Source organism: Dasypus novemcinctus, chromosome 3 (genome assembly GCF_030445035.2).
Source record: "Dasypus novemcinctus isolate mDasNov1 chromosome 3, mDasNov1.1.hap2, whole genome shotgun sequence".
Lineage (NCBI taxonomy): Eukaryota > Metazoa > Chordata > Mammalia > Cingulata > Dasypodidae > Dasypus > Dasypus novemcinctus.
Genome location: NC_080675.1, coordinates 38,403,860 through 38,420,435, shown reverse-complemented (window position 1 = coordinate 38,420,435; position 16,576 = coordinate 38,403,860). Strand labels below are relative to the sequence as shown.

The 16,576-nt window shown below is 38.4% G+C and overlaps 1 pseudogene; it reads right to left on the bottom strand.

The window, feature by feature from the left end:
• Nucleotides 1-2,722: 2,722 nt before the first annotated feature.
• On the bottom strand, nt 2,723-4,880 carry LOC101427159 (disintegrin and metalloproteinase domain-containing protein 20-like; annotated as a pseudogene).
• Between the last annotated feature and the right edge of the window lie 11,696 nt (nt 4,881-16,576).

Here is a 16,576-nt window from a genome sequence, read left to right as displayed (position 1 = left end):
AGTCTCTGTAGCCCTCACAAGAACCAGTACCTGGGGTTGTATCTACTTTATCTGTCTCTGGGACTCTGCTGAGGTGTGCATAAGGGCAAACCCTCTGATGACCTCCTGGCTCTTTTTTGGAGACTCATGGTCATATAAACTCATTTGTTCTTTCCATTTTCCCCTTTTATTCAAGGTCAAAAAGCATTTTTGACTCTGATATTATATGTAGGCTGAGATATTCTGCTGGTCTGAGTTGACCCTTTTATTCAAGGTCATTTTCCAGCCACATCATCAGCTGGTACTTGGTAGTAATTCCTCGGCACCAGGAAGGCTCATCCCCTTGGCACCAGGGAGTCATAATCCACGCTGGGGGGAAGGCAATGCTTTTACATGCTGAGTTTGGCTTTGAGACTGGCCACATTTGAGCGACATGGAGACTCCCAAGAGGTAACTCTTAGGCACACTGCAGCTCTAGGCCTTTTTCTTATTTCAGGTGCACAGGCTCACAAGCATAGTCATTAGTATCAGGGGCTCATTGTTGGACCTTCATTCCTTTTTGGTCTTTGCTGTTGCACTTGGGGGATTGTTGCTGTTCCTTTAGGGACTGTGACAGAGCTCCCCTGTCTAGGAACTCAGCACTCCCTCAGTTGTCATTTTTAACTGTAACCACTATGAAAATATCCAAACATTTTTATGTACCCTGCATATATGCCCTGGAGAACTCCCTCCCAACCATGTTCTCCCTATCAATAATGTCCCATACCCATATTCCTCCGCTGCCATTGTTGAACCTCTCTGTGATCCAAAACTTCTTCAAAAGTGAAGCCCAATATTATGCTAATATCTGACAATTTCCTATGTTCGTATGTTGCCCCACCCTCCCCCCAATTTCTTGGGCAATATTGCCCATCCTCCCATCCCTAGCTCCCCTCAAGCCTGCAAAGCCCCACCCAAAGGTAACCCTATGCCTCCATTTTATCCCTTCCTTGTACTAATACTTACCTCCAGCTTATCATAGATTTTACCCATGTAGGTGTCAGCTTACATCCTTCCTCTACCCCCTAAATTCCTTTAAGTCTATATCACCCAGTCTCTAGCTCTCTGGGGCAGCTTGGTGTGCTTATTTCATATCATTGAGGTCATGTAGTATTTGTCCTTCAATGCCTGGGTTGCTTCACTCAACATAAGGTTCTCAAGATTCATCCATGTTATCACGTGTGTTTGTAGTGTATTCATTCTTAAAGCTGAGTAGTATTCCATTGTATGTATATACCACATTTTATTTATCCATTCATCTGTTGATGGGCATTTGGGTTGATTCCAACTTTTGGCAATAGTGAACAATGCTGCTATGAACATTGGTGTGTATATATCGGTTTGTGTCCTTGTTTTCAGTTCTACTGGGTATACACCCAGCAGTGGAATTGCTGGGTCATATGGCAAATCTATGGCTAGTCTTTTGAGAAACTGTCAAACTGTCCTCCAGAATGGCTGAATCCTTCCACATTCCCACCAGCAGTGGATGAGTGTTCCCATTCCTCCACATCCTCTCCAGAATTTGTAGTCTTCTGTTTTCTTCATAGCTGCCAATCTTATCGGAACAAGATGGTATCTCATTGTAGTTTTGATTTGCATTTTCCTGATAGCTAGAGATTTGGAGCATTTTTTCATGTGCTTTTTAGCCATTTGTATTTCTTCTTTGGAGAAGTGTCTGTTTAAATCTTTTTCCCATTTTTTAAATGGGTTGTTTGTCTTTTTATTTTCAAGATATAGGAGTTCTTTATATATGCAGGTTATAAGTCTCCTATATATGGTTACCAAATATTTTCTCCCATTGTATAGGCTCTCTTTTCACTTTCTTGAAAAACTCCTTTGAGGTACAGAAGGCTTTAATTTTGAGGACGTCCCATGTATCTATTTGTTCTTTTGCTGCTCGTGCTTTTGGTGTGAAGTTCACGAAGCCATTTCCTATTACGAGGTCTTGTAGATGCTTCCCTTCACTGCTTTCCAAAGTCTTTATGGTCTAGACTCTTATATTTAGGTCTTTGATCCGTCTTGAGTTGGTGCCTCAGTTGCTCAGAGGAGGAGCACATTGCTAACTGGATAGCTTCAATTCAAATCTCAAAAGGAGTCAGTGGTGCACTGGGGCTAGTATTTCTGAGGGAGATAGGGGTGGTTCTAACAGTGCAAACAAACCTAGAATACAAAAACAAATATTGCTACCGGAAAGAATGGCCCTGGCTGAAAAGACACTAACCATAAATTTAAGCACAGAAGAATGTAAACTCCCTTCTCCCCTCATCTGTCCTTCCATTCTACTACTTTTGTCCCCAGTTGGTACAGCAAACAGGAAGAGAGATGGTTTCTAGAAGCATATCCCAGACATTGCATAGAGGAGTACAAAAGTGGAAGAAGGTTTAGAACTGAGAGGCAATAGCTGAAAAACTGCCTTTGTTCTGCCTTTACACAGTAAACTGACATAATGCCCAGGAAAAAATTAACTTAATACTGCTTATAAAACTGAAGAGTAAGAAGTAGCATGCTAGGAATCTTTTGATATCATAACTAATGTATATGATTCTGATGTGCAGAATACTTGGGTTTTTCTTTAATATATGAGACATGCCCTAATGCTACTTGCCATAAAAAGAATTTTATATTTTAACAAAGTAGGAGCCTTAGTCTTCTTCCACCTTTCTTTTGTTTCTTACAAAGTACAAGGTGGCAATATAAAAAGCAATTAAGAATAAGTCACAATAATGACATGCAAGCCACCATCCATTCCTATCCCTTTTAACTCTTGCATGGCGATGCCAGGATCATCACCCTTTCCATGGTTTTTGAACATGCAGTAGGGTGGTGCCCAAACATGATCACAGAGACAATGCTGTTTATTGTTGAAGACAGCCCTCTTGTTGCAGGTCTCAGGCTGACAATCTTGTGACACACTAGACAGATTGAAACACTTTGTGTGGATGCAGATCTTTTCTGGACCACACACTGCTCCATCTTTCACTTGACCAATATCAGATATTACATCCCTAAATGAAAGTCAGTGTCCCAGCAAGTGGTGTCATTGATGCGAATCTGATGCACTGTAGAATGTTCTATCATAATAGGAATTACTCCCACATTTTCAAACTGAAGTCCCCCATACAGGATATCAGGGGTTTACATTTTAGGTATACTGTGTCTCTAATACCATAGTGACCAAAACAGTTTCCTTGGGTATTGACTTCTCTATGGAAATTCTGAGGTTCACGTCATGCATCTTTGCCAAAAATCTCTTTACATTGTATGTCATGGCTATCACATGTCTTTCATAATAGGCATTGTCATCTCAAAAGATCCCATTCTGCACATATACATTGTCTGGGCACTGATGGAATGTCTCATTGCACCACTCTGGAAGGTCACACTCATTGATCACAACTCCTCTGAAGCAATGAACTTGCAGTTTTTGCAACAAAGCTCAAAATTGCACAAACAGACCCAGGACTCAGAGTGCAGACTGACAGCAGGCATCATTAACACACTAAGGTATAGTGTTGCAGTCACAGTCCTCTCACACAACCACTAGGTTCCCACAGTACTTCAACCTAAAACTCTTCCCTGGATTTGAAGGAGAGTGAAGACATAATTCACTCTTGGTCGTATTGTCCCAACGTTGGGCATAATTGCAATTGCTGGATCTAGTGTTAAAGCTTTTGTTTATAGGCAAACATTATACACCATTTTAACACTTTAACACACCATTTAGCGTTATGTCACAGACCCAAATTATGACCAAGCTCATGGGTCATAGTAAATGCAAAATTTGACATCACCTTGGAAAGAATTAACTCCACAATAGATTTGCATGTTCTTCTAACTCAGGTAACACTAAACTTTTCACCATATGATTCTTTTATGAGGTGTGCAGCATCACTTAGCAGTTGGGTGTCAAGATGGAATTGCTTCCAAAAGACAAAATCCTCCAGAATCTGATCTATGCCATTTGTTGAAAGTGGGTTTACTTCATTCCAGATCTCAATACCAATTAAAATTACATCAATATCCAACGGTGATAAAAGGAATATACTATATTAACAATGATAAATACTTCCACCTGCACCCTTGAGACATTGCTGCGGAGTGAAAGAATTATGATCCACTGCCTCTCTCAGCTGAGGAAACCTCCAATGGGTCCACCACGAACTTTGTTTCAGTGTGGAATTATACATCTCTTGCAACTCCAATTGTTTTTCTATTTTCTATTTCCTTTTATGTTAAGCCACATTTCATGGGTAAGAAATGTGTTTCATTATGACCTATCTTATATACCAAGTGTTCAAATGTGGCAGAAAGTCTAAAGGACTGAATTTCATATGCAAGCTCATTTATTTGTAATATTCCTCAAAAGCCCCCAGAACAGATATTGAAGGCAACAAGAGACTCAGGGACCCTTCCACGTAACCATAAGAGTAGCAAATATCCTGGTGAAAAGACAGACCCTCATGGAGGGCATACTTCTCTTTGCAGGTAAACACTAGGAGGTTTCTAAGAAACTAAGAGCTTCTTGTCCCTCACGTGGATAATGTGTTTCCTGCCCCCAATCCATAGACTATAGGTGGGCTAGCCCAGAGCCTCTGAACCTCTGCCTCTACTGGACACCTTCAAGGGGATCACCACTTCTGGTCAGGTGAAATGCTGGGTGGACCTGGTCTGGGAGTGGCCAGATATGGACAGAGACACCCTAAGCCAGAGCACCAGGAAAATGGTCTTGATGTGTACCAGGGCCTGACCCACAGCCATTACAGAGCAGCCATTATGGAGCCATCTGTCAAAGGTAAAAGGGGCAGGGTGTGACGCACTGCTGGTCTAGCTCCTCCCTCTGAGTTGCTGAGTGTGCACTTCTGACCTTTACATAGTTGGACCATCAGAGCAGCAATGCTGAAAATGGAAATCAAAAAGAATGGAGTGTGTGGGGTAGGGAGGGTAGGATAGAGAAGAGAAAGTAAGATAGAAGTCATCTTGAATTAGGATGAGGCTTGAAACAGTAAAATACATTGTATTTTCTCTGTATATTTGAGCAGGGTAGACTCCAAGGCAATAGATGAAGATTGGTCATTGGTAGATAACTGTTAAGTTTAGATAATGGATATGTAAGGATTCATTATATACTGTTCTCTAAACATATAAAATTGTATGAAATTGGGAAGCGGATGTGGCTCAAATGATAGGTCTTCCACCTACCATATGAGAGGACCCGGGTTCAATATCCAGAGCCTCCTGGTGAAAAAGAAGAAGAGAAAGCATGCCTGCATATGAGCCGGTGCCTGTGTGGTGAGCTGAGTGCCTGCACAGCAAGCCGAGTGCCCACACTGTGAGTCAGTGCCTATGCAAGTGAGTCATGCAGCAAGCTGATGATGCAACAAAAGAAAGACAAAGGGGAGAGTTAAGGTGAAGCACAGCAGAAACCAGGAACTGAGGTGGCACAGCTAGCAGGGAACCTCTCTCCACATCAGAGGTCCCCAGGATTGAATCCCGGTGAATCCTAGAAGAGAAAAAATGAGAAGAGAAGACCAAAAGAGAAATACATACATAAGATCACACAGTGAATGGATACAGACAGCAGAATCAGCAGGGCAAGGGGAGAGGGAGGGAAAGGGGGAAATACATACATACATACATACATACATACATACATACATACATACATAAATAAATACATAAATACATAAATAATTGTATGAAATTTTCCATATGAAAAAGACAGCATCTGATTCACAAGTTTCTCTTCCACCCAAAAACCTACCAGACCCTTGCTATCTTTAGTAAGCATGTGGACAACCCTTTCAATACTCATCAGTTTTGTTCCTTTATTCAAATGGTTTGTTCCATCTCCCCTTTCCTTTCTGCATACATCTTATCTAGGTCTAAATTTTATTCTAATTTAGCATGAACAAAGCTCCATTTAAAAGGCTTATTAGCTGTTTGACCTAAAGTAAGGGGGAAATGGAAAGGAGAAATGAGTTTATATGGCTACGAGTTTCTAAAAAAGAGTCTGGAGGCTGGCAGAAGGATTGCCCTCATGCACAACTGAGCAGAGTCAGAGAGACAGATAAAGCAGATACAACCCCCAGATATTGGTTCCTTTGAGGGCTAAAGAGACCCATGGGAGTTATGGTCATGGCCGATGGGGTTAACTACCAGGGCAGACGGCCCCTCTTTGGAAATGGTGTTTATGTGTGATGAATCTGGACTCAGATGGGATCTCCCTTCATAAGACTTTCATGCTAATGTGCTGGAGGTGCAGTTAATGTTGGGGTTTAAGATATATTTAGGGGATTTGAATCTCTGGACTGACAATGTGATAGCCAGGTCCTGAGCCTCAACAGACTCCAGCACCTACAATCTGATCTATTGGACTTACCACACTCAGCTAAGATGGAGTTGAAGAAGGACAACCACCACACCATGGAGCCTAGAGTGATTACAACTGAAAATGGGAGGATTGCATCCAGCATCCATGTGGAATCTGAGCCTCCTCTTGACATAGAGGTGCAATGGACACAACCAATCCAATGTCCACATAGAAGAGGTGGCATTGGATTGGGAAAAGTGGACATGGTGGCTGATGGGTATGGGGAAAGGCAGGAAGAGATGAGAGGTGGAGGCGTCTTTGGGACATGGAGCTGCCCTGGATGGTGCTTCAGAGGTAATCACCGGACATTGTAAATCCTCACAGGGCCCACTGGATGGAATGGAGGAGAGTATGGGCCATGATGTGAACCATTGTCTATGAGGTGCAGAGGTGCCCAAAGATGTACTTACCAAATCCAATGGATGTGTCATGATGATGGGAACGAGTGTTGTTGGGGGGGGGAGAAGGGGGTGGGGGGGTGGGGTTGAATGGGACCTCACATATATATTTTTAATGTAATATTATTACAAAGTCAATAAAATAAAAAATAAAAAAAAAAAATAAAAAATAACCAAAAAAAAAAAAAAAAAGGCTTATTAGTGTTGGGAGGGCCCATCTATTCAAGATGAATTTTTATTCGGCATTTTTGTAAGTATCTGTGAATCTAGTCCTTCAGGCAGTGAAACTTGTTTGTCACTGTAGGCCCTGAGGGCCATCCATACTATGGATGGAAACAGGGTAACTGGGGGGCAATGGAAGTGTTCCACAAGGTTGTGCAATGATGGATATAGGACATGTTATATTTCACCAAAAATGTATAATAGTCCATAAGCTAAAATGTAAACCATAATGTAAACCATAATGTAACTAAAAATTTAGAAAATTATACTGTCTAAAATATAAACCATAATATAAACCAAAATGGAACCATGTTTGACAGATATGTTTCAATATCTGTACATCAGCTGCAGCAAATATAACATGAACATGTAAAAAGACCATTGCTGGGGAAGGGGGAAAAGGGTTTGATGGTGGATATATGGGAATCCCCTTTATTGTATATGTGACTTTACTGTGATCTAAAACTTTTTTGAAGACAAAATTAAAAATTAGAAAAAAAAAGATGTAGACACTGAGGAAGAAATGAAAGAAATTGCCTTGTCACTGTACATATAAGGCAATACCTACTACAGTGATGAAAGGCAAAATATCAAACACAAAATTTTATGATATTTTTCATTTTTTAATACCCCAATTTATTTTTACTTTATTTTAGTTTTTCTAAATTAGTATGTATTCTATTTCTAATCTTTAAACCTATCATTACTATTTCATTTTCCTATTAATTGAATTTGGCAATATAATAAGTTTCATTTTTGAAGATGTTTTGGACCACAGAGGGGTTCAACTATGGCAGGGGAGGAACACTGGTGTGGGGTGTTATTGATGAGGGAGACATGGTTGGGAGGGAGTTCTCCAGGGCATGTATATAGGATATATAAAAATGTTTGGGTATTCATTGGGTATTATCATAGTAGTTATAGTTACAAATGACAACTGAGGAAGTGCTGGGTTCCTAGCCAGGGGAGCTCCATTCCCCAATAGAACAGCAACAATCCCCCAAGTGCAAAGGCAAAGACCAGTAAAGAAGGATGGTTCAATGATGAGCCCTCAATACTGATGACTATGCTTATGAGCCTGTGTGCCTGAAATTTCAACTAGACCTAGAGCTGAAGGGTGCCTAAGAGTTACCTCTTGAGAGCCTCCATGTTGCACAAATGTGGCCACTCTCTAAGCCAAACTCAGCATGTAAATCCATTACATTCCCCCTAGTGTGGGACATGACTCCCAGTGATGAGCCTCCCTGGCAATAAGGGATTACTACCAATCACTAACTGGGATGCAACTAGAAAAAGACCTTGAATAAAAGGGGGAAATGGTAAAGACAAATGAGTTATATGGCTAAGAGTCTTCAAAAAAGGGTCAGGAGGTCATCAGAGGGGTTACACTTATGCACACCTCAGCAGGATCCCAGAGACAGCCAAAGTAGCACAACCCCTGGTACTGGTGCTCCTGAGGGCAATGGAGACATACAAGTCCTACAGTCATGGTAGTTGGCTGTGGAGTTCAGTGCCTTGTAAGGGGGCCCTGCTTTGGAATTTGTGAACTCATGTCATTCTACAGCTTTTCTACACTGGCACCACAGAACAGTGGGGGAATCTTCCTCTGTAACAGTCATTGACTCTTCAATTTCAAGCAACTATTTCATACTCCTCAAAACTCCTATCTTACTCTGCCTCTGCTTACAGTGTCATGGCTTAATTCAGGAAGCAGACTTGGCTCAATGGATAGAGCATCTGCCTACCACATGGGAGATCCAGGGTTCAAACCCAGAGCCTCCTGATCCATATGGTAAGCTGGCCCATGCACAGTGCTGATGTGCACAAGGAGTGCCATGCCACACAGGTGTGTCCCCTGCATAGGGGAGTCCCATGTGCAAGGAGTGCACCCTATAAGGAGAGCTGCCCCACATGAAAGTCCAGCCTGCCCAGGAGTGGCCCCACACACATGGAGAGCTGATGCAGCAAGATGACACAACAGAAAGAGACACAGATTCCCAGTGCTACTGACAAGAATACAAGCAGACACAGAAGAACACACAGTGAATGGACACAGAGAGCAGACAACTTGGGGGGGCGGGGGAAAGGGAGAGAAATAAATAAAAATAAATCTTTAGGAATTTGTATATGCTTAATAAATACCTTCAAAATATATAAAACAGTATTTGATAGATTAAAAAGGAGAATTAGACAGATCTATAATCAGATAAAAGAAAATTCAGACTAGAAACGAGCAAAGAAATAGAACATTTAGGTGACTTTAATAAAATTAATTGAATTGATACATATCAAACACTATACCTAACAAATGCAGAATATACATTATTTTCAAAAGCATATGGGCCATTGTGATGGTTATGCTAATGTGTCAACTTGGCCAGGTAATTGTGCCCAATTGTTTAGTCAAACAAGCACTGGGCTAATTTTAATACAAAGATTTATGGACTTTAGTCACCAGTGAGTTTACTGCATAGACAGTTGAATACATCTACATCAGTCAGGGAGATTGCCATCAGCAATCAGTGATGTTTTATCCAATCAGTTGAATGCCTTAAAAGGGGAAGTGATTTCAGCACTCAGAGAATTTACCAGCTCATCTTTGGACAGCCAATGTCTCCTGGAAACTTGGACCTTCACTGGACTTTCATCAGAGCCCCTGGTTTGCAGTATGCCTGCAGAACCTGGACTTGTGCATTCCCAGGATCATGTGAGAGACTCATAAAATCTCATACTATTGAAAGATATCTCCTGTTGATTCTATTTCCCTAGAGAACCCTGACTAATACAGCCATTTACCAAAATACATTTTATTTATTGCTAAAAAGCAAGTCTGACCACATTTAAACAATGAAAATTGCACAGTGCATGGAGATATTTTTTTTAATTCTATGAAGGAAAAAGAGCTAAAAAATAGTCAAGTGTTTAGAAATTAAAGAACAAACTTCTAAATAACTCATGGTTAAAACAAAAACTCAAAATGTATAATGGAAAATATTTTATAGTGACTGTTAATAAATGAAAATATAACATACTAAAACTTGTAGGTTGCAGCTAAAGCAATGTTTACATGGAAATTTTTGGCTTCAGCCATGGATTAGAAAAGGAGAGACTGAAAATAATTTAAGTGATAACCTAAGAGTCTTGAAAAATAACAACTAATTAAATCATTTTTAAAAGTGGAAGATAGAAAAAATAAGAGTATGAAATAATGGCATTTTTAGAAAAGCATGAAAAGAAACAATAAAAGTTCTATGGAACTACCTACACCAACAGTGAATCCTAAGTTAAACCATGGACTATAGTTAATAGTACAATTATAAACATGTGCTATCATCAATTTTAACAATGTTCCACACCAAAGCAAGGTATTAAAAGTAGGGTAGTAGAGGGAATCCTGCATATTGTGCATGATTTCTCTGTAAACCCACAACTTCTCTAATTAAAAAAAAGAGTCAACAAAGCCAAAACCTGATTCTTTGAAAAGAATAATTGATAAACACCTAGCAAATCTGACCAACAAAAAAGGTGACAAAGCACAACCTTCTAGTATCCAGTTCCAATAGAGACAAAAAGATAAGATATTATGGCCAACTCTATGCCAATAAATTTGAAAATGTAAGCAACATGGACAAATTTCTTATAAAACACAATTTATCAAAATTGACAAAATAATAAGTAGAAAATCTGAATAGTTTTACATCTATTGAAGAGAGGGAGTCTGTAATAAAAACCAATCCCATGAAGAAAACATCAGGTACAAAGGATTTTCACAGTGGATTCTCACAAATATATTTGTCATAACACAAAGGACTAAATTGTGAGTGATCAGAGTTCTTACCTTTATCAAGTTTTAATAATAATAAAGATTTACTTTTGCCCTCCTTCAATAATAGTGACCTAAGAGCTATACTGAATGTTTTGGAACACAGAAATCTGTACTATAATCAAAGACTTTAAAGAAACATGGATAATAAAACCTATTATATTGACATGTAACTCACCTTTTTCACATGTACCATTTGGATTGATCTTAGAAGATTACTAAGGATTATCTAAATTTAGCAAGTGGTAATTCTAATTACACCTTTACTCTCTTTACATTCTGAAGAATATCACATTGAACCACTCTCTTACTGACATTATGCTGACTGCACATGATGAGCACTGTTGAACCTGATGAGAACACAAAGCAAATACCTATGTACTAATATGCTATATGTTATTTACAAGAGACACATTTTAAATATAAACACATAGAAGGGTTGAAAGCAAAAGATAAATCATATAAACATTACTATGTAAAAAAGATAAACAGTACAAATATTAACCAAAAGAAATCTGATGAAACCTAATTAAAAGTTGATGATGTAAAATACTGATACAGATAAAAGGAATTAATCAAGATAAAAGGGAATATATTTAATATTATAAAAGGGACCCATTTAACAGTATTTAGGTATGTACTTGAAAATATCACATCAAAATAAATAAAGCAAGGATTGTAGGAACCTGGCATCAGGTTAGACAGATAAGGCTCAGCACTCTCACTAAAACAATGGAGAAAGAGCTGAGGGATCTGCTTCAGGGGTCAGCAGACCAGGACAGTGCTTCACAACTCGCAGGAGGGTGAGGGACAGAGAGGCGAAGAAGTCAAAACAGCAAACTGTGAGTTACCAAATCCCCAGGTTTCCAGGAAGGACTTCCTGCCCTGACCCCAGAGATATTCAGTGGGGGTAAAACCCCTGTTGCACTGCAGCTGACTGAGAGGAGAGCAGACGTCTTGCTCCCCACCGGATGTTACAAAAGAAAAGGGAGGGGGAGTCAGGGGGTTTTCTTCAGTGAATTCAGCCAGCAGAGGTCACTTTCAACCTCAGCTCTGGCCAAAAACAAAGGGAAACTCAGAGGTACACCTCCAAAGAAAAGCACCATCTGCTGGCTGGTCTGGAAACTACATGGGCAAAAATTGCTTTTAGAGCTCTCTTTACCCCACCCCTGGCATGATTTTGGTAACTTACACTGGGCAATTGTAAAGACTCAGGATACATTGAACTAAAAATCAAAGAGCTGTGAAAAAGTAACAATAGGCAAGAGAGAAATTGCCCATTAGAGTAAATTCACCAACATATCATATGCCTAGACATCAGCAAAAAAATTACAAGCCACACTAGGAAACAGGAAGAGAGGGCCCAGCCAAAGAAACAAACCAAATATACCAAAGAGAAACAGGACTTAAGACAATTAATCAATGATAATCACACAACTTTCCCTAATCATTTTAAAGAATTGAAAGAAAATATGACTAAAGAGATAAAAGATATTAAGAAAACACTGGGTGAGCATAAAGAACAATTTGAGAGACTGCAAAGAAAAGTAACAGACCTTTTGGGAATGAAAGACATGACATGAGATTAAAAATACACTAGAGGCACATAAGAGCATATTTGAACTGCTTGAAGACAGAATTAGTGATTTTGAAGACAGAACACCTGAACTGGAAAAGATGAAGAACAGAAAGAGAAGAGAATGGAAAAAAAATGGAACAGGGTCTCAGGGAGTAAGTGACAATGTGAAACACAAAAACATACACATTATTGGCATCCCAGAAGGAAAAGAAAATGGAAAAGAGGCAGAAACAATATTTGAGGAAATAATGACTAAAAACTTCCCTACCCTTATGAAAGACATAAATATCAATACCCAAGAAGGACAATGCACTCCAAACAGAATAAATACAAATAGACCTACCCTGAGACACCTACTATTCAGAATGACAAATACCAGAGATAAAGAGAAGATTTTGAAAGCAGCAAGAGAAAAACAAAACATTGTATACAGGGGGACCTCTTTAAGATTAAGTGTAACCTCTCATCAGAAACCATAGAGAAAGAAAGAAAGTGGTATGATGTATTTAAGGTATTGAAAGAGAAAAACTGTCAGCCAAGAGTTCTGTATCCAGCAAAGTTGTCCTTCAAAAATGAAGGGGAGTTCAAAATCTTCACAGACAAACAAAAACTGATAGAATATGTTACCGAAAGACCATAATTATAAATACTAAAGGGAATTCTGCAACCTGAAAGGAAAAAAAAAAAGGTAAGAGACCTGGAGAAGAGTGGAGAAATGAAGAGCATTAGAAAGGGTAAAAAGACTATCTTTTGATACAATAACCAAAAGCCAAAGGTCAAAGTGCATGAAGTAAGTAATGCCTTCACAGTTACAACATTGAATGTTAATGGCCTGAACTCCCCAATTAAAAGACATAGACTAATAGAATGGATTAAAAAATATGAACCATCTATAAGTTGTCTACAAGAGAATCACCTCATATGTAAGGATTCATTAAAAGTGAAATGTTGGAAAAATATATTTCATGCAAACAGTAAGCAAAAAAGAGCTGGAGTAGCAATACTAATATCAGACAAAATAGATTTTAAATGCAAAACTGATATAACAAGAAGAAATAACTATTCTAAATATTAATGCACCTAACCTCAGTGCCAAAGGATACATGAGGCACACAGTGGAAAAGCTGAAGGAAGAAATAAGATGTCTCTACAATAATAGTTGGAGACTTCAATACACCACTCTCAGTATTGGAGGGAGGATAAATAAAGAAATGGACAATTTAAACAGTATGACAAATGAGCTAGACCTAAGAGAGCATTGCATCCCCAAAACAGCAGGATATACATTCTTTTCAAGTACTCATGGTTCCTTCTCCAAGACAGACCATATGTTGGATCAAAAGTTAACTTTCAATAAATTTTAAAAGATTGAAATTATACAAAACACTTCCTCTGATCATAATGGAATGAAGCTGGAAATCAATAATGGACAGAAAAGGGGAATTCATAAATATATGGAGATTAAACAATACACTCTTAAAAAATCAGTGGGTCAAAGAAGAAATTGCAAGAGAATTTAGCAAATATCTTGAGATAAATGAAAATGAGAACACAACATATCAAAACCTATGGGACACCACAAAAGCACTGCTGAGGGGGAAATGTGTAGCCCTTAATGCTTACATTAAAAAAAAGAAAGAAAGCTAAAAGTAATGATATAACTGCACACATAGAAGAACTAGAAAAGGAACAACAAACTAATCCCAAACTAAGCCAAAGGAAAGAAATAGTAAAGATCAGAGCAGAAATAAATGAAATCAAGAACACAAAACAATAGAGAAAATTAACAAAACCAAAAGTTGGTTCTTTGAAAAGATCAACAAAATCGACAAAACCTTAGCTGGACTGACAAAAGAAAAAAAGAGAGAGATGCAAATAAATAAAATCAGAAATGAGAATGGAGACATTACCACTAACCCCGTAGAAGTAAGAGAAATCATAAAAGGATACTATGAACAACTGAAAAATGTAGACAAGATGGACAAATTCCTGGAAACACATGAACTACCTATAGAGTAAGTGATAATGTTCCCACAACAACCATAAAACTCCTAGAAAAAAAGTAGGAAAACATCTTTAAGATCTTGTGATAGGCAGTAGTTTCTTAAACCTTATGCCCAAAGAACAACCAACAAAAGAAAAAATAGATAAATGCGACCTCCTCAAAATCAAATACTTTTGAACCTCAAAGCACTTTGACAAAAAGGTGAAAAGGTAGCTGACTCAATGGGAGAAAATATTTGCCAATCACATATCTGATAAGAGTTTAGCATCCATGATAAATAAGGAGATCATACAATTCAACAATAAAAAGACAAAGTATCCAATTAATGGGAAAAGATTTGAAAAGACAACTGTACAAAGAAGAAATACGAATGGCAAACAAACACATTAAAAAAATGTCCAACATCACTAGTGATTAGGGAAATGCAAATCAAAACTACTATGAGATATCATTTCACACCTATTAGACTGGCCACTATTAGAAAGGCAAAAAACTGTAAATGCTGGAGAGGATGTGGAGAAATAGGAATACTTATTCACTGTTGGTGGGAATGTAGAATGGTACAGCTACTGTGGAGAAATGTTTGGCAGTTCTTAAGGAAGTTGAATATAGACTTGCCATGGGACCTGGCAGTAACATTGTGAGTTATATATCCAGAAGAATTGAGAGCAGTAACAAGAATAGATATCTGCACACCAATATTCACAGCAGGGAAATGGACTTTGCCCAATGGATAGGGCATCTGCCTACCACATGGGAGGTCCATGGTTCAAACTCTGGGCCTCCTTGTCCCATGTGGAGTTGGCCATGGACAGTGCTGATGCATGCAAGGAGTGCATCCCCCGTGTAGGGGAGCCCCACATGCAAGGAGTATGCCCCATAAGGAGAGCCACCCAGAGTGAAAGAAAGTGCAGGCTGCCCAAGAATGGCACTGCACACACAGAGAGTTGACACAACAAGATGACTCAACAAAAAGAAACACAGATTCCTGGTGCTACTGATAAGGATAGAAGCAGTCACAGAGGAACACACAGCGAATGGACACAGAGAGCAGACAACTGGGGGGAAGGGGAGAGAAATAAATAAAATAAATACATAAATCTTTGAAAAAAAATTCATAGCAGCATTATTCATGATAGCCAAAAGTTGGAAACAACCCAGGTGCCCTTCAACTGATGAATGGGTAAACAAATGTGGAGTATACACACAATGGAATATTATGCAGTTGTAAGAAGAAATGAAGTCATGAAACATATGACAACATGGATGAACATGAAGGACATTATGTTGAGTGAAGCAAGCCAAACACAGAAGGACAAACCCTGTATGATTGCCTTGTTATGAACTAAATGTATTATATGAAATACAAATATATTATGTGAACTATGAATATGGGTACAACTGCATATATAAGACTGTTTTTCTTTGAAGCTGAACAAATATAAGTAAGTAGTACAAAGTGTTAATATCAGACAAAAAGTTAAACTAAGTGAAGGAGGCCAGACACAGTGTACTACATATGGTGTGATTCCATTAATATAAAATATAAATATAAATCAATTTATAAATATGAAAGGAGATTAGTGGTTATGTAGATCTGAAGAAGGAATGCTAAGGGGTGTGGAGTCTTTCATTTTGGAGTAATGAAATTGTTCTAAAATTTTTGAGATGATGAATGTACAATGTTGTGATTATTTTAAAAGGCATTGATTATACACTTTAGATAGAATAGCTAGAAAGAGGAGCTATGTATAGTGGGGGAAGCTTAGAGAGATTGAGTGGTGAGGAATTTTCTTGTTTGTTTTTTCGTCATTATTATTGTCATTATTGAAATAATGAAAATGTTCTAATAATGACTGAAGTGATGAATGCATGACTATATGACTATAGCAAATGCCATTGACTGTACACTTTGGATGAATTGTATCCTTTATTGACATATATCAGTAAAATTGATTTGTTAAAATATATATAAAGCAAGAGTTGTGAGATCAAAAATAAGAAATTTTAAAATCCAGCATCATAGTTGAACATGTAAAAACACCTCTCTCATAACTGATAAATATGCAGAAAACAAGTAAAGACATAGAATTAAACAACATTAATCAAACTGACCTAACTGATATATAGATAAAACACTACACCAATTGTAAAATACACA